Here is a 14,396-nt window from a genome sequence, read left to right as displayed (position 1 = left end):
GAAACTATCAAAATAATCAGAATCTATCATGCAACAGTAGGAAATACTGAAGCTGTTCCTTAAATAGCCAGTGACACAGATTTTTGTGCATTTTCCTAGGGATTACTCTTCCCTTTGAAATCATAAAGTGGAATGCCATTTTTTTTTCCTTAGCCTTTCACAGTAGTATGAACTAAAAGCTGGAGGTGTACAGCGTGTGTTTATATCTTCTGTGATACTATACATCTTCTTATGGAGAACAGACATCACATAATGTGCAGTTCTAGAAATTTTTATGCGTTTTAAAAAATTTATAAACAGAAAATGGCATTTAACATGAAAGTTGGTTTATTTATTTATTAAGTATACCTGGAGGATAAGGAAAATCAAGAATGAGAAGTCTCACCAAAGTCTGCTGAAGGCTGTGTCCACCCCGGTGTCATAAAAGAAGAAACAATGAGGGTGGTCAGGAGAGTGAGTTGCTTAACTTGTCTTGCTTTCAAAAGTCAGGACTTGAACATGATGCTGCTGAACAGTAGGATGTTTCTAATTGAGCTTAATATTTTTATGACCTCTTTGGCAGCTCTTGCGTTTCACTTGACCTTGCTTTTGAACTGCTGTAGGTTTGTCTTTGGTTCTTTTTTGCCCTCCCTGGAGCTAGGAGTGCTCATGCTAATGTTTCAAATTTCTTCTCTGTCTGTGGATAACTCCCTCCGATTCCCTTAGTCACTGTGGTCCCTGTTGCAGGCACAGGCAGAGACTTCAGGAGGCAATGCCTCCTGGCAACTCCATGAGCTTATCCAAATCTATCTTCAGGCCATTCTGAGACTATACAAATGGTTACCACTTAACTGTTGGCATTTGTCGTTTATAACATTTAATGTAATATTTGGTAGGTGGTGTGTTGGACTGTGCTGCATGGCCAAATGAGACTTAATTTTTTTTTTTTATTCCAGGTTTCTGTTTCAGTATTACAGCTTGGCTTCTTCCAAGTTGCCTAAGTCGGAGCTTGCCTCTTGAGCAAAGGGAACGAGCCTTTGGTGACAGCGACCTAAAGTGCTGCTACTAAATTAATAACTGCAATTCTCCCTTTGTAAGCGTGGGATTAGTTTATACCTCTAAGCCTGCAGGACAAATGCTTTTTGCTTCATCACGATCCGTTAATGTAAGAAATACTTGTTATGACTCTGACAACCCTTCCTTTCAGTAGTGCTGGTAAGCACAACAAATAAGCAGGTCAACACTTTCCTTGGTCCTCTTCATACTATTAATGTACATGTGGGATAATCATGGGAACAGAAAGACCTGTTGAAAAAATGTCAAGAAGGCCAAAATGTTTAATGCTTTATTTTTTCATGCTAGTCACTGTTGAAAAGTTCAAGAGAAATAAGTGCTGACTAGCACTGCCGGTGATAATAACAAATAGTGAGATCTCTGCTTAGAATAGAGGAAAAAAATACATTAAAGAGGGCTCTTGGGAAATCAGGTGGTCTCAAGCTGTGTGGGTACCAGGAATCTTATTAAAAAGTTAGCTGAAGTTATTTCGGAATAATTTGTAGTGATTTTTGACAAATGACGGTTGATAGGCGAGGCACCTGACTGCTGTAAAAGTTGTGCAGTACTTGTCTCCTAGAATTAACAAAAAGAGGACCTGGGTAATTACAGATCAGTTTAATTTTCATTTACAGGAGAAAAAAATCTGAAACAAAAGCAGTCTGGAAGATGTTGGACAAGTAAACCATGTGGTTTTTTGGGAGAAAAGTCATTTCAAACCAAAGTAATATCATCCTATGAAAAGATTAAATCGTCTTATTGCTAGGGGAGAGGCAGTATGTGACAATATACCAAATTTTTTTGGCATAGTCGTAGAACCATAGAATCACTAGGTTGGGAAAGACCTTTAGGATTGAGTCCAACTGTTAACCTAACACTGCCAAGTCCACCACTAAACCATGTCATACCTAATGTGACTCTAGATGAAACTGGGTAAAAAATGGTTAGATGATGCTACCCAGGGAAAAAAACATTTAAATGTGTATTTTCAGGTGCTTGTCCCAGGAACATTTCTTTCAATTTTGGATGGTGAATAGAAAATGTAGTTTCATATATTTACTAATAAACTAGTACAAATTTGGTAGCTGGGAGATCCTGTAGGCTCTTAGGAGAGGGATACAGGTGGGATTCAAACCTTGACAAACGGAGAAATGGTCATGGAAAAACTAGGATGCCATGCAATACAGATAAATGCAAGTTGCTGTTTTTAGCAGAAAAAACCAGCTCTGTAGACAGCAGCAGACGACTGGCTGTTCTGACAGCAGAAACTGCTGGTGTTTACACTGGGTCACAAGCTAAACACGAGTCAACAAACTTTTCCTATTGTGAAAAAGCAAATACCATGCTGGGGTGCAAACAGTAATGCAGACAGCAAAACACGTGTCGCTCTCTCTTCGTTCTGCTCGGTGTGGTGTGGTTTCAGCTACAAAACCTGATTTGGGGTTTGGAGCTGTGCCCTTGAAGGGAACCTGCATGCTGCCGTAATTCCTAGTCTGTGCTTCCAGACCAGCAAAGAGCAGTGCTGTTCGCTTGCTGCCTCGTGACTTGGGTGTCGAATGATTCTCTTTGATACAGAAAAGCTGTTTCCTCCTGCCTGCGAGCAGGGAAGGCAGAGACTGGTGTGAGAGTTGACTGGGTGAACAAATTGGGTTCTCTTTTTGGTGTTGCAGGTGGTGCTGTCCTAAATCTTGATTCCTGGCCCATGCAGAGTTGACCTGTCGTGCTGGTGTGCTTTGGCAGTTAGTTCTACATTTGACCACTCCGTCTTGTTTAGTAGGTGTTGGATGTTTTCCAGGAGGGAGAGATACTGATATTCAGGTAGTTGTGAAGGTCTATTCTTGTATTTTTTACTTAATCTCATTGCATATTTCTCTCAGATTTAACCCTACAGACCTAGCAGATGATCATGTTCCCAATACTGTACTTTTTTAAGAGCAGAGGGGCTATTTACATCGTTGCAGATTCTGGGTGCTGCCTGAAGTCCATGAGACTCCTGGAACTTGCATCCACACTGTAGGCAGTTTGAGCTCAGGATCATCTGGGTCTGGATCAACCTCACTTGCCCATGCAGGTGTGGGGACTCGGGGACATCTCATCTGCCTGCTGTCAGTCAGACAGTGTCTTTGCAAAGGCAGATGTGGTAGATGGAAAATCCTGAAATATAACCCTCTCTCTATGAGTCGCCTTGTTTGGACATCTTTAGTCATGCATAAGGAGGCTACAAGCAGGATATGCACAACTTGGCTAATAAATACAGCTTTATGGCTTTAGTGCACCGTGAGGGCGGGTAAGTTTTAACCAGCTGCAAGTCTAAGAGTTAATACAAGCTGCTAGACCAGGTGTTAGTACGCTTCCACTCTGGTCTCCGAAGGCATCCAAAGAGTCTTTGCTGGCCCCGTAGTCATTGCCAGGAGTGGAAGGGTTGGCCTCCAATGCTCCCTGCAGCAGATCCTTAATGGTGTTCAGTTGCTGTCTTCTGCCTCCATAATTATTTCCTACAGAATTTTCAATATTGATGTTTTTCATCTTGAATCTTGGAGCTACTGACTTTTCCTGCTGCAACAGTCCCGTAACTTTGTCTTAACCTTGCATAGCTCTGTTTTTATACCTTTTTTCCACATCTTGGCAATTTCTTCTGCCTATTTTAGGGAGCTGGGCTGCATTGAAGTTAGGCGTTGGGCCCTTGGACACCCTTGAACCCCTTGGAGAGGAGGCGGAAGGTTACAGAGAGAGGATTACACTATACCCAGTCTTGGAGGCAGTGTCGGCGAAGGCTAAGCAGGTAGCAGTGTTGACGTCAGGCAAGTGATGGGTTAGGCTGGCAGGGAAGGAGTAGGGTAAGAGCCAACCTTAAGCACTAGATCCAGCCCCATCTCACCACTGGGGCTGGGGGTATTGATTCTGGGGGCTGCCTTGCCTGCCTTCCTAGGGGACAGACCTTTCCAATTCATGGCTACTTAGAAGGGACTTTCTGCTGCCTCACAGCGTGGCTCCAGGTTTTGCTGGGCTGCAGTGATAGAAATCTGAAAGACAAATTAACCTGCAGGTGCTTAGTCAGAGCTGGCAGGTGATTTTCCAGGCATGCAAGCCAGTTCTCAGGGTCAAAATGGCTGGACTGTGTTTATGTATCTTGGCCAATGTCATGAGAGCATCTAAATGCAACAGTTTGGGCAGTGGAGAGGGATGACTTAGTTCTTGGGCCTCTTGTTCTTTGCCAAATGGTACTTGGGTCACACCATCCTCATAGAGGGTAAAGACACGCACGTCTCCTCTCCAAGTGCACCACTCTTTAACTAGAGGCTCAGTAGTTTCCCCAGATGTTAGTTCAGCAATGCAAGGCCTAAACAAACAGCAACAGATGGGAAGTCCCCTGTTGTTGTGCACCACAAAGCCAGAATACGACTCCAAAACACATTTTGCAGAGTTGCTGCTCACAGCGGGTTAGTTTGAGCAAGCGGTGAGCTACAGCCGAAGGAAATGAGAGAGCAGCAGGAACATTGTTATATCCTTCTCCGTTGCGATTAGGAAGGAGCATTGGAAGGTGATGGCTCACCTCTGAGCTCTGTGTGTTGCTGCTGCAGCAAGGGTAAATGCAGAATTAATAGCAGGGGTTTTTAAAACTCTTTTTTTCTCCAGAAACGCTTTACCAAGAATCTTGCTCCCAGGGTCATTTTCTTTAGGGGAGAGAGAGAGAGGTTATCTGAAGAGTCCTTTCCAAAAGAATTCTCTGTTACTTGATGTTTTAGCAAGAAAGATCTTTTCCAGAGACTATGCTTTCCCTCAGGAGATTAATCTGTTTTGCAGAGCTTTTCCTTCTATGTTTCAAAGAACTCATTTCTGTCTCTATTTATTTGAAAACAACACTTGATACCAGTTGTAGCCTGCGGTCTGTTGGTCCCCTGTGATGTGGTGGTCTCCCTTACCTCCCAGACTGGACTTCGGTCACACAGAAGTTACGATACGGCCATCTGCAGTCGATGCCTTTGTTCAGTACTGACCCTGGCTTGGACTCTACTTACAGACGTTCAAAGCTCTGGATCACCGTCCTTTCTGGAAGTCTCATCCCCCACTACTTTCAGATAGGTGTCCAGGAACATGGCCCCAGGATTGGGGACTAGTGGAACCAGAGGCTACACAAGCATCCACAATTCAGTGCTTTTTCTCTTGGTTTCCCCATGGGAGTGAATTTGCGTTTTCTGCCATTTATAAGCCCGGTTTAGCCAATAAGGGGCTTTCCCAGGGTGACAAATTCAAAGCCAGACGAGTAGCAGTATCGTACTGTTGCCCACCAGTGCCAGCGCTGCCACATGGTATCTGGAGCTAAAAGACCTCTTAAGGTGTGGGACATCTGAAAAACACCTAAGTGACTAGCTCTGGGATCTATATTTCCCAGGCTGGGTATTGCTAGATTCGTGACCTGGTTTAAGTAGGGCAGAATATGTGTGTGTGAGGGAAGGGGAGAGAAATGTCACGGGCAGGCGGACTGCCGCTTAAGCTTCCTGCCCCTGCAGGGACCAGGGTTCTGAGGTGGATCCAAGCCATCAGACTTCACAGCCAGGACGAGCTGCTAATTTCAGTAATGGCACTGCCCCGGCTGCCTGCTTTGAAAGATGCTTGGGTTTTGTTTATGCACAAGGGAGTCGTGTTTTGTCAGTGCCCCATCCACCACGGGGGATGTCTCTGTGAGCAAAGGGCCAGCACTAATGCCATCCTGCGTGGCTGTGAATGAATTCACCCTTTATCCAGCGCGCTCCACCCCTGCTGAGCCAAGAGCCCTGCACTGCTCACAGGCGTGTATAGATGCTGCTGTTTGCAGTGCTCCTTCAGCCAGGCTTCCACACCCCGGTGCCTCTAATCCCAGAAAAAACCTGGGCTGCAGAGCAGCAAACACAACAAGACCTCTATTCTTAGCCTGGAAAGCCTCAAAGCCCGTTCTCTGGGGTGTAGGGCAATGAATATGCAGTTGCTGGAGCTCTCGACAAAGCTGAGTGAATAGCAGTGTTTGTCGTCAGCCCTGAACATACACTCCTCTCCCATTGGATCCGTAGCCTTCACTGCAGCTTTTCCCAGTTACATAAATATGGCCTATTTTCCCCTCACAAATTAAAATCTTGCTCGCTAAGTTTAGGCTTTCGCATACATACAAAACAAACCCTCTGATTTTTCACATGCAGCTGGAAATCCTGGCTCACCCGGGAGGAAGCTGTCCCTGCCCATATAAAGCCTTCACAGTGGTGACGAACAGTGGCACTGATGGTGTCCCCTTGCGAGTGGCATGACCCTGCGAAGTCCTGGACACTGCATTGCAAATCCGAGGTGCCTTGTCCTTTCCCGCTGGGAAAGTTGAACCCCAGCCGTGTGGCTGCGAGGATGCCGGAGGGTCTGCCTCCCTGGCAGGCTGCACGGCGCCCTGGAGACTAGAAGGTTGGCTGCATGCTTTGGGGCACAGAGCAGATGGCTCCTCACTCCCCAGAAAACACAGATGTGGGTATTATTTTCCCCAAAGGTGGTTCACCCCCTGCCTCCCTGAATGTACTGGGAGATTGCACTGCAGTATATCTGCCTTAAAAACAGCCCTATAGAGAATGGATGTCACTTGGAAATCTCTCAGCCCTGGGGTGTAAGAAAGCTGATGTGCATCCACTGAGACTCCAAGCTGCTTTATTGGTGATATAAGTGATACAGATGCACAGGGCTGGGAAACAGATGCCTGTGCCCCCCACCTCGCCCCTTGCCGTGATATTACTCCCTACTTCAGTAGCCTAAAGGGATCCAGCTCCCCAGTGCTGCTGGGGTCTCTCTATGGTGGGGGAATGGTCAGGATCTTGACATAGCATCAAATCTCAGCTTCTTACTCCTGTTGCGGGGGGAAATAAGGATACCTTGTTGTAGGTCCTCAAATGATCATCCCCTGGGCCAATGTATCTGCTGCTACGGTCAGAGAAGCATCCGTAGCTATGGATCCACAGTGAGACCTTTTCTGTTCCAGGGCTGATGGCATGCTGTGACTTGACATATGTTCTGACAGCTCCTGGCAGAGTGACCCGTGAGGGAGATGTTTCCTGGAGCTGGGCACCAACGTCCTGAGGCCAGCTGAGCAGGCAGGCGGTTGGGGTGCCGGATTTTGACTGGGTCCTATCCTGCTCTGCTGTAGACGTGTGCGTGCGATCTCAGGTGAGTCTTGAAGGTGTATTATTGAAGATACTCGTTTAGAGATAGAGACGGACCTGGCAACGTGGTGTACTCTCAGGTTAACTGCTGTGGAGGGTATTGACTTGGAGACTTTCTGTACTTGTAATTCAGTGCATCACAGCCATTGATTTTTATTAACAGCAGCCCTGTGGCTAGATATCTATGTGTCTCTGAAATCACCAGTGGGAAACCTTAGAATAGGGAGCTGCGGTAAATGGGTGACTGGGGATTTCAGGGGAGAGTATGATACCTTAAGGGTCTGACTTTGCTTTCATTTTAATCCTTCTGACCAAACTGAGCACCCCAGGTGAGACCCAGCCCTTCTGAGTGGTAAGCCACTAGGGCAGAAGTGGGGAAGAGGTGTGGGATCTTTCAAAAAGCTGAAAAAGGCATTAGGCACAAAGCTCTCGCTTCCTTCCAAAGAGGCACGTGCTTCTAAGCATGTGATGCTTTAGAAAAGCACATTGTAAAAATCTGGGGAGCAAGGAATTGGTGGCCCTTTGGGGAGGATAATGGCTAGATCTCTGAATCCCTGGCATTTTGGGTCTGTCATTGTAGCAGAGTGTCAGGGACTGCAGGCAGCTCTGCACACAGCTTTCTGTGCAACATGCAAATGGGCAGAGTTATGGCTGGAGTCCTTTCCACACCCTCCAAAGCCCTGCCGTACCTTTGGACCGGTATCGGCACGACCAGATAATGGGAATGAGAGGGGGAGGCTGAGCTTTAAATGATGCTGGTGTTTTGGGTGTGTGTAACCTGTGTTCTGTCTGTTTTGATGCAATGCTATCTTTAAAAGCTCTGGGTCAGGCTAGCCCTATGCCATCCCTCAGCGCAGCTGAGGAGGACTGAGGTTGGGGATTTTTTTTTTTTAATGTTCAAAGGAGAGAAGGAGTTGTTAAGGAAAAGCTGAACTATCACCACAATCCCTTCCTGCACTCTAGTATGGCCCTTCCCCTCCCAGGTAAAAGCAAAGAAAGACAACAAAGCCCCCGGTGCCCAGGTGGCAGTTTTCCTTGCTCTGATGGTCCACGAGGTCCTAATGTCTTCCGTGTCCCTTTTCCCCACAGTGCCCTCGGCCAGCAGCGGATGCTGGCGAGTTCTCCACGGGCAGCAGCCAGCCTGCGGCAATAATGAGAGCAAGTCAGGCAGTGCCATCCTATACAAACCTCTGTCTGCTCTGCGTGTGTGCATCTGCGAGAGCGCGCGCTTTCTCTCTCCCTTCTCCCCCTTCCCTCTCTTTCATAACCCCCCTCCTTCCACCGGCTCTTGTTCTTTTCACAAGATGCAGGGCTAAGGAGCCAGGAAAAGTGGCAGAGTGCTGCTGCTCTTCCAGAGATAACTGTGGCCGGGCTGGGTCCTTCACCCTCCCCGATGCACCGGGAGTCTGCAGACACTGTTCCTCAGGGTCCCAACCAGCCATGTCCATCAAGCACCAAAAGCCACGTAGCCACCACCCTGCTGCTAGCTGCAAGACAGGTAAGAGCTAGGAGAGCCTTGGTGGGTGATGAAAAGCCCTGTGGTCCTGCGCTTGGTTACGAGGCCCTAGGGGAGGGATTTTTACTTGCTCCTGCCCCAGTTTTCTGTGGGGAAGGATGGCTCTGCAGGCAAAGCGGGTGGGGAGGGGTGCTGCTCAGATGTCACCCCTATTAATGTCATGGTAGCACTTCTCCCGGTGCATTAATCTTCCTGTGGCGTCTGAGGAATGGTCAAAGGGACACAGACACCGCTTCTAATTAGCAGGTGGGGAAAGAGAACAGCCTATTATGTTAACCCCAGCCCAGCCCTGGCTGGGCTGATAACAGGGGCAGGACTAGTTCTGGGGTGATCTCCGTTTCAATGGGATTAGCAGTGGGCCTTTGATGCTGGGAGAAAACATCAGCCTGTGCTGGTGCCTGCAGCTCTGAGATCTTCACCGTCTTTTCATTTCCCCCCCCCCATTCGTTATTTTGTTATTTTAAAATGGTGGATTGTATTTCCTTTGAATATTTGGGTATCTGTGACATTGTGACTAACACCCAGGCTGAACCTGGGGCTGAGCTGGTTAAAAATAAGACTAATTGTAGCAAAAGGAGAATGTATTGGAGGCAGGAGAACTGCATTGAGCAGAGGCTGTAGCGAAAACTTGCGGATGGCAGGAGCGTGAGCACTCTTTGGGGGAAGAACTGGGGGCTAACCTGAGGGGGCTCGTTTCCCTGCAGCTCTGACTGCGGGGCTGCTGTAACTCATGGGGATCCCTGCAGAGGCAAGGGCTATCTCTTTGGTGTTTGATGGGTGGGGGGAATAAGCTGGTAATTTGGCAGAGCTAAGAAATACAAGGGACCCGTTGTGCGGACCCGTCGTGCTAGCATCTTCTCTCTGTGGCTGTCACTGCGCCTGATCCCAGAGGAATGCAGTTGCATTTCTGCATCTGGGGAGCGTACACATTGCATAAAGGGCTGTGCTTTTGCTGTCCTGTTGTGCTGCCTTTCTCTGAGACTTTTTCCTGCAGCCCCAGGCTCCTTCAAAGCGGCACTGCCTGCACTGGCAGGACTCCTGCAGTCCTTCCATGCAGCTCTGGAGACGTTGCCCAGTCCTTAGGGCTTGGCTGGTGCAGGCGTTGGCAGAGCTCGGTGTGCACCTCTACCCAGACTGGCAGGACACAGGCGATGATTGCAGGTCGGTCTCCCAAGGAGAGATCGGTGCTGGATGCAGCAGATCTTTTTATGAAAGAACGACTGTCTGCTGGAGAAAGAGGATGAGCCCATCTAACTCACTTCATTTATGTTTTAATTAAGGCTAGAGCAGCAGTCTCTAGAGATGAAAGAGAAATCCCAGCTCACCCATGTGGTTAACTCTGTTTATATTTCATCGTACAAATATCCGTTCAACTGCTCACATGTTTAAAGTTAAGCACGTGCTCAGGTGTTTTGCTGTACTGGGAATGACCTCCTAGTGCCATGTTGTGTATCTGTATAGCAGTTAATAGCCCCAGTAAATCCTTGCTGTGAGACCTGGATGCCCTGTAAGCCCAGTCTTTGAAATAGCAGCGATAAGAGCAAAGAAGCATAGAATTTGTCCGTCACAAATGGATTTGTGACTGCAACCGCGAGATCTCGGGGCTGATTTCTAACGTTCAATAAATGACTAGTTTGCAGTGCTTAGCTCGCAAAATGCAGGCTGCTTGCAAGCACCTTGAATGATCTCTCAGCAGAAAATTAACCCCATCTGTCAGCAAGCCTCACTCCCTGGCCCATGTTGAGCATCAGATCTCAGACAAAATGTACAAGGGATGGAGCATCTGCGGTAGGGGATCTTTGTGGAGCTCTTGTCTGTTGGGGTGGATCTGTCTCGGCTTCCCAGCCATACACACCAACTGCATTACAGACGCTGCCATATTGACAGCAGCAGCGATGCTGAAAGCTGGGAGGACTCCAAGGCTGCACAGAGCAGCTCTGTGTCAACTCCAATCCCTTCTGCCTCCCTGCTCTGCACTAACAGCATCCTCTCCAATGCACACGCGGGGCACCGACACGCTTCTTTACGTGTAACTGCTCCTGGGCACAGGAGCATGTTTCCTCAGAGAACAATTATGAAATTGTAATGAAGTGCTTTAAAGGGGAAATTCTTCCCTTTGATTCCTGTCTCATGCGCTGCCCCTCTCAGCCTGGAGCCTTCCACGTTGCTTAGATGTTGGTTTTGCATCCTACCTGCCTGGAGGAATTGGGGAGGGGGTCGGGAACACACAGGCTGGGGCGAGGAGCCATCTCGCAGCGGAGGCATCTGTTCTGCTGCAGCAATCGCAACACCCGAGAGCTGCAAACATGTCCAGGAGACACTCTTATCATTGGCACAGAGAGAATTTAAATAGCTGCCATGCTCTTGAACTAAGCCCAAGACAGAACCGTGGATCACACTTTATGTAGTTCATTTTTATTTTTAAATGCAGTCTTCTGTTTTCAAGGGGAGTTCAACTCAGTGGGTGTCTCCTGCCCTGCCTCGTTAGCACGAGAGGTGGCTTCTTTTATAAACCCCCCATCCACTATATCAGCTGCTTGGTTTCCTCGCCTAGCCCTGAAGCTCAAGCTCTCCTTGTTTCACCTTTCAGGATTTCCTGCTTGCCTGGGCTGATACGGAAAATTATTTGAGGTTTATAGTGAATAGAAAAATTAACCCCTTAAAAACATTCTGAGCTACATCTGTGGATGTTTCCTGATACTACTGGAGCTCCTTTTTTAGAAGGGGGAGCTGTTCTCTTGGCTCTCTTCACAAGCAAGACAAGTCTGTTACTTGTTTTGCAGTTTAGGAAGCTATTCATGTCAGTCATAATTCCCTCCTGCCAAGACAGTCACCTCATGCTGGACCAAGTGTGTTTTCCCCTGGACCCTCAAACAAGCTTACTGGCACAGTAAGCACAGCATTGCATGTCAGATGTCAGTTACTAACAATTTTCTTCCAGCTTTAATTGCAAACAGTGGTGGAGAACAGCAAGCTCTGGAGATAAATTAATTACTAATTTGAATTACCTTGGGGTTGGGCCCATATAGGTACCAGTCTGGATTCCAGATAAATTTTGAATCACCATGTGTCGGAGGAGATCAAATCACGCTTTGTGTCATGAGAGATTTGCTAGGATTGTCATTCCAGATCAAGGGTGGTTGTTCCTTGGGTCACAGCAGAAGTGGACCATGGCTGAAGGCTTGCCAAAGGCAGGCTTTGCAGCATGCAGGTCACCTGAATTCCCAAAGCAGTAACTACTGTGGGAGGCAGCCGGCCCTGTGTAATTGGCATTTTGCAGTCACAGAACCTACATTACCGAGCATCTTCCAGAGAGATCACAGAGGCAACAGCATTTCATGAAAACGTACCAAAGAATGACTTCAGCTGTGGGAATGTAGCTGCCAAACATCACAGCAGTCTGAAGCAGCACTTTCTTGGTGCTAGGGAAAAAACCTCTCGGACTAGCAAGTCATGAACAAGCTCTTTGCAGCATGGTATTAGAAAAGAGAGATGCTGGCACGGGACTAGGAAAAGCCACAAAGTAAGAGCGAACGCAACGCCAAAGAAGTTCAAAGCCCTTGTGGCACAGATCACTGTAAATATGACAAGGCCACGAAGTCAGAAATGAGAAGTGGAAGTGACAGCAGCAGGCTTGGCGTGACAGCTCGTTAAGCATAAAATAATGGAATCCCAGAGCGGCAGCAGGCCCCCGAGGAAACAGAGCAAGAGTGAGAAGATAGGGAGAAGTTTGCTTAAATGTCAAGGTGAAGGAGTTTGTTTAAGGCAAACCCACTGGAGTTGTCAGCCAAGCAAATCAGCTAGTCAGTGTAGGCATCCTCTGATCTTCCAGCTCCAAACTGAGAAGGGTGGTCAGCTGCCAGCCCCAGGAGGAGCATGCCTCTCCCTGTATCTGGAGAGGCAAAAGCCACACAACTACCAGCCAGAGCTGCCTTCCTGGTCCAGATGGATATGTGAGGGCAGCCGTACTGGAAGGAACAGATGTCTTCAGGCCACACAATTTTATCTAGCAGTTGGGTGGCAGAAACTGGGACCAAGTGAAATTGGTGGAGGGGTTTGGTCCAGAAATTTTTGGGTAAAAAGCACTCGAATGATGATCAATGGACAAAACACACGGAATAGGCAGGGAGGTATTTAAAATGGGGGGGGTAAAAGGACCCTGGAGAGGTGGAGTGAAGATTAACATCCTGGGAACAGGCTGGCAAATTCCCTTCCACCCTGACCAGTGACAGCCAACACTCCCAATGCTGCACGTGTTCACCGCTTGTGTGTTTGCTGTTAGCAGGTCATGAGGAAATTGCTTTAAAGTATTTCTTGGAGAGGTTTTAAATTTTGGATGGGATTCAAGCCTAATATCAAAATGAGTTATTTTATTAAAAGCTTTTAAATAGAAGCTACAGACTAGTCAGAAGCAGGAGGGCTATTTGAGAAGGAATTTGCTATAAACCTCTTCTCCTACTGCACAGAAGCTTTCTAAAATATTACCCTGTAAAAATATAATTCTCTTTATCTGCAATTTAATTACATTTCCCATAGTGCCTGTGTCAACCCAGTTCACTTATTTTTGTTCTCTATTAACTCACACCTGGCCCAGGAAACTAGAAGAAAAAAACTGTCGATCTTCAGAGTAATTTGTGGGTTGCTCCAGGGTCTCACTGAGGTCGTGAAAAGCGTGTACTGACGTACTGGAGAAATGGGGACTGGGGTCTCTGTCCATACGGGTGATGGCTATGAAATGGCAATATATAAAACTGGCATAAAAGCAGGAGGAGGAGCAGGAGCACCCATGTGGTCCTCTGATCTACTCCATCCAGAGTTAGTGGAACAGCTTTTTTGATCTGTTTGAGACTGAAGCAAAGTCCAGGTGTCTGAATAATGGACCAGAATTATCTAGAGTTTTGTTGATTGAACATTTTGTTGACCTCCCCCACCCCACAATGTCTGTGTGTGTAAATGAGATCTGAGGGATGTCCTGGAAGTATTATGAAAACATTGTCACTCCTGACATCCTGCGGTTGCCCAGAGAGAGCCTGGAAGTGTGGACATGCATTAAACCAAAAATGACATGTTAGAAGTTAAACTCTTGGTGATGATGCATTAAACTTGGCTTGGGTTTGGGGCAAGGGCTGAAGCTGACTGTTACTTAGCTTGAACAAACCAGCCTGTCATACCAGAGGCATAAGTTGAACCTCAACCTTTGACCTTAGCTGAGAGGAGATTGTATCAGCCGCGGCATTTTTTTCAGTGCTTGTCTTCTGATAACTGGAGACATGATTAATCTGAGTCAGGATGACCTGAGCTTTGCAATGGGAGGATGGGAACAAGGCAAGTATTTCCTTGCCAAGTTGAGCTGCGAAGGAGGGGATCTAAGATGGTGGAGAGCTGGGATCACTGCTGCAGTGCTACTAAGCCCTGTGTTTTCATAGTAAGTTTTGCAGGACTCTGTCTTTCCCCAGGGATGTTGCCTGGTGATAATGTATTGTCTCAAGACTTGTTTCCTGCTGGTAGCACCAGGATGTCAGATCCAGCAGTGCTTTAGCAGAGAAGAGGCAGGTGACTACAAGTTTCCAGGAAAAAGGCAATGACTTGTTTAACTGCAGAGGACTTCTTTATTATTATTTTTTTTATTTTTTTTTTTTTTTAGTCAGACAACTTTGTCAGGATCAAAAAGGCAATGG

Source organism: Fulmarus glacialis, unplaced genomic scaffold (genome assembly GCF_000690835.1).
Source record: "Fulmarus glacialis isolate BGI_N327 unplaced genomic scaffold, ASM69083v1 scaffold1807, whole genome shotgun sequence".
NCBI lineage: Eukaryota > Metazoa > Chordata > Aves > Procellariiformes > Procellariidae > Fulmarus > Fulmarus glacialis.
Note: the sequence above shows the minus strand (reverse complement) of the source record.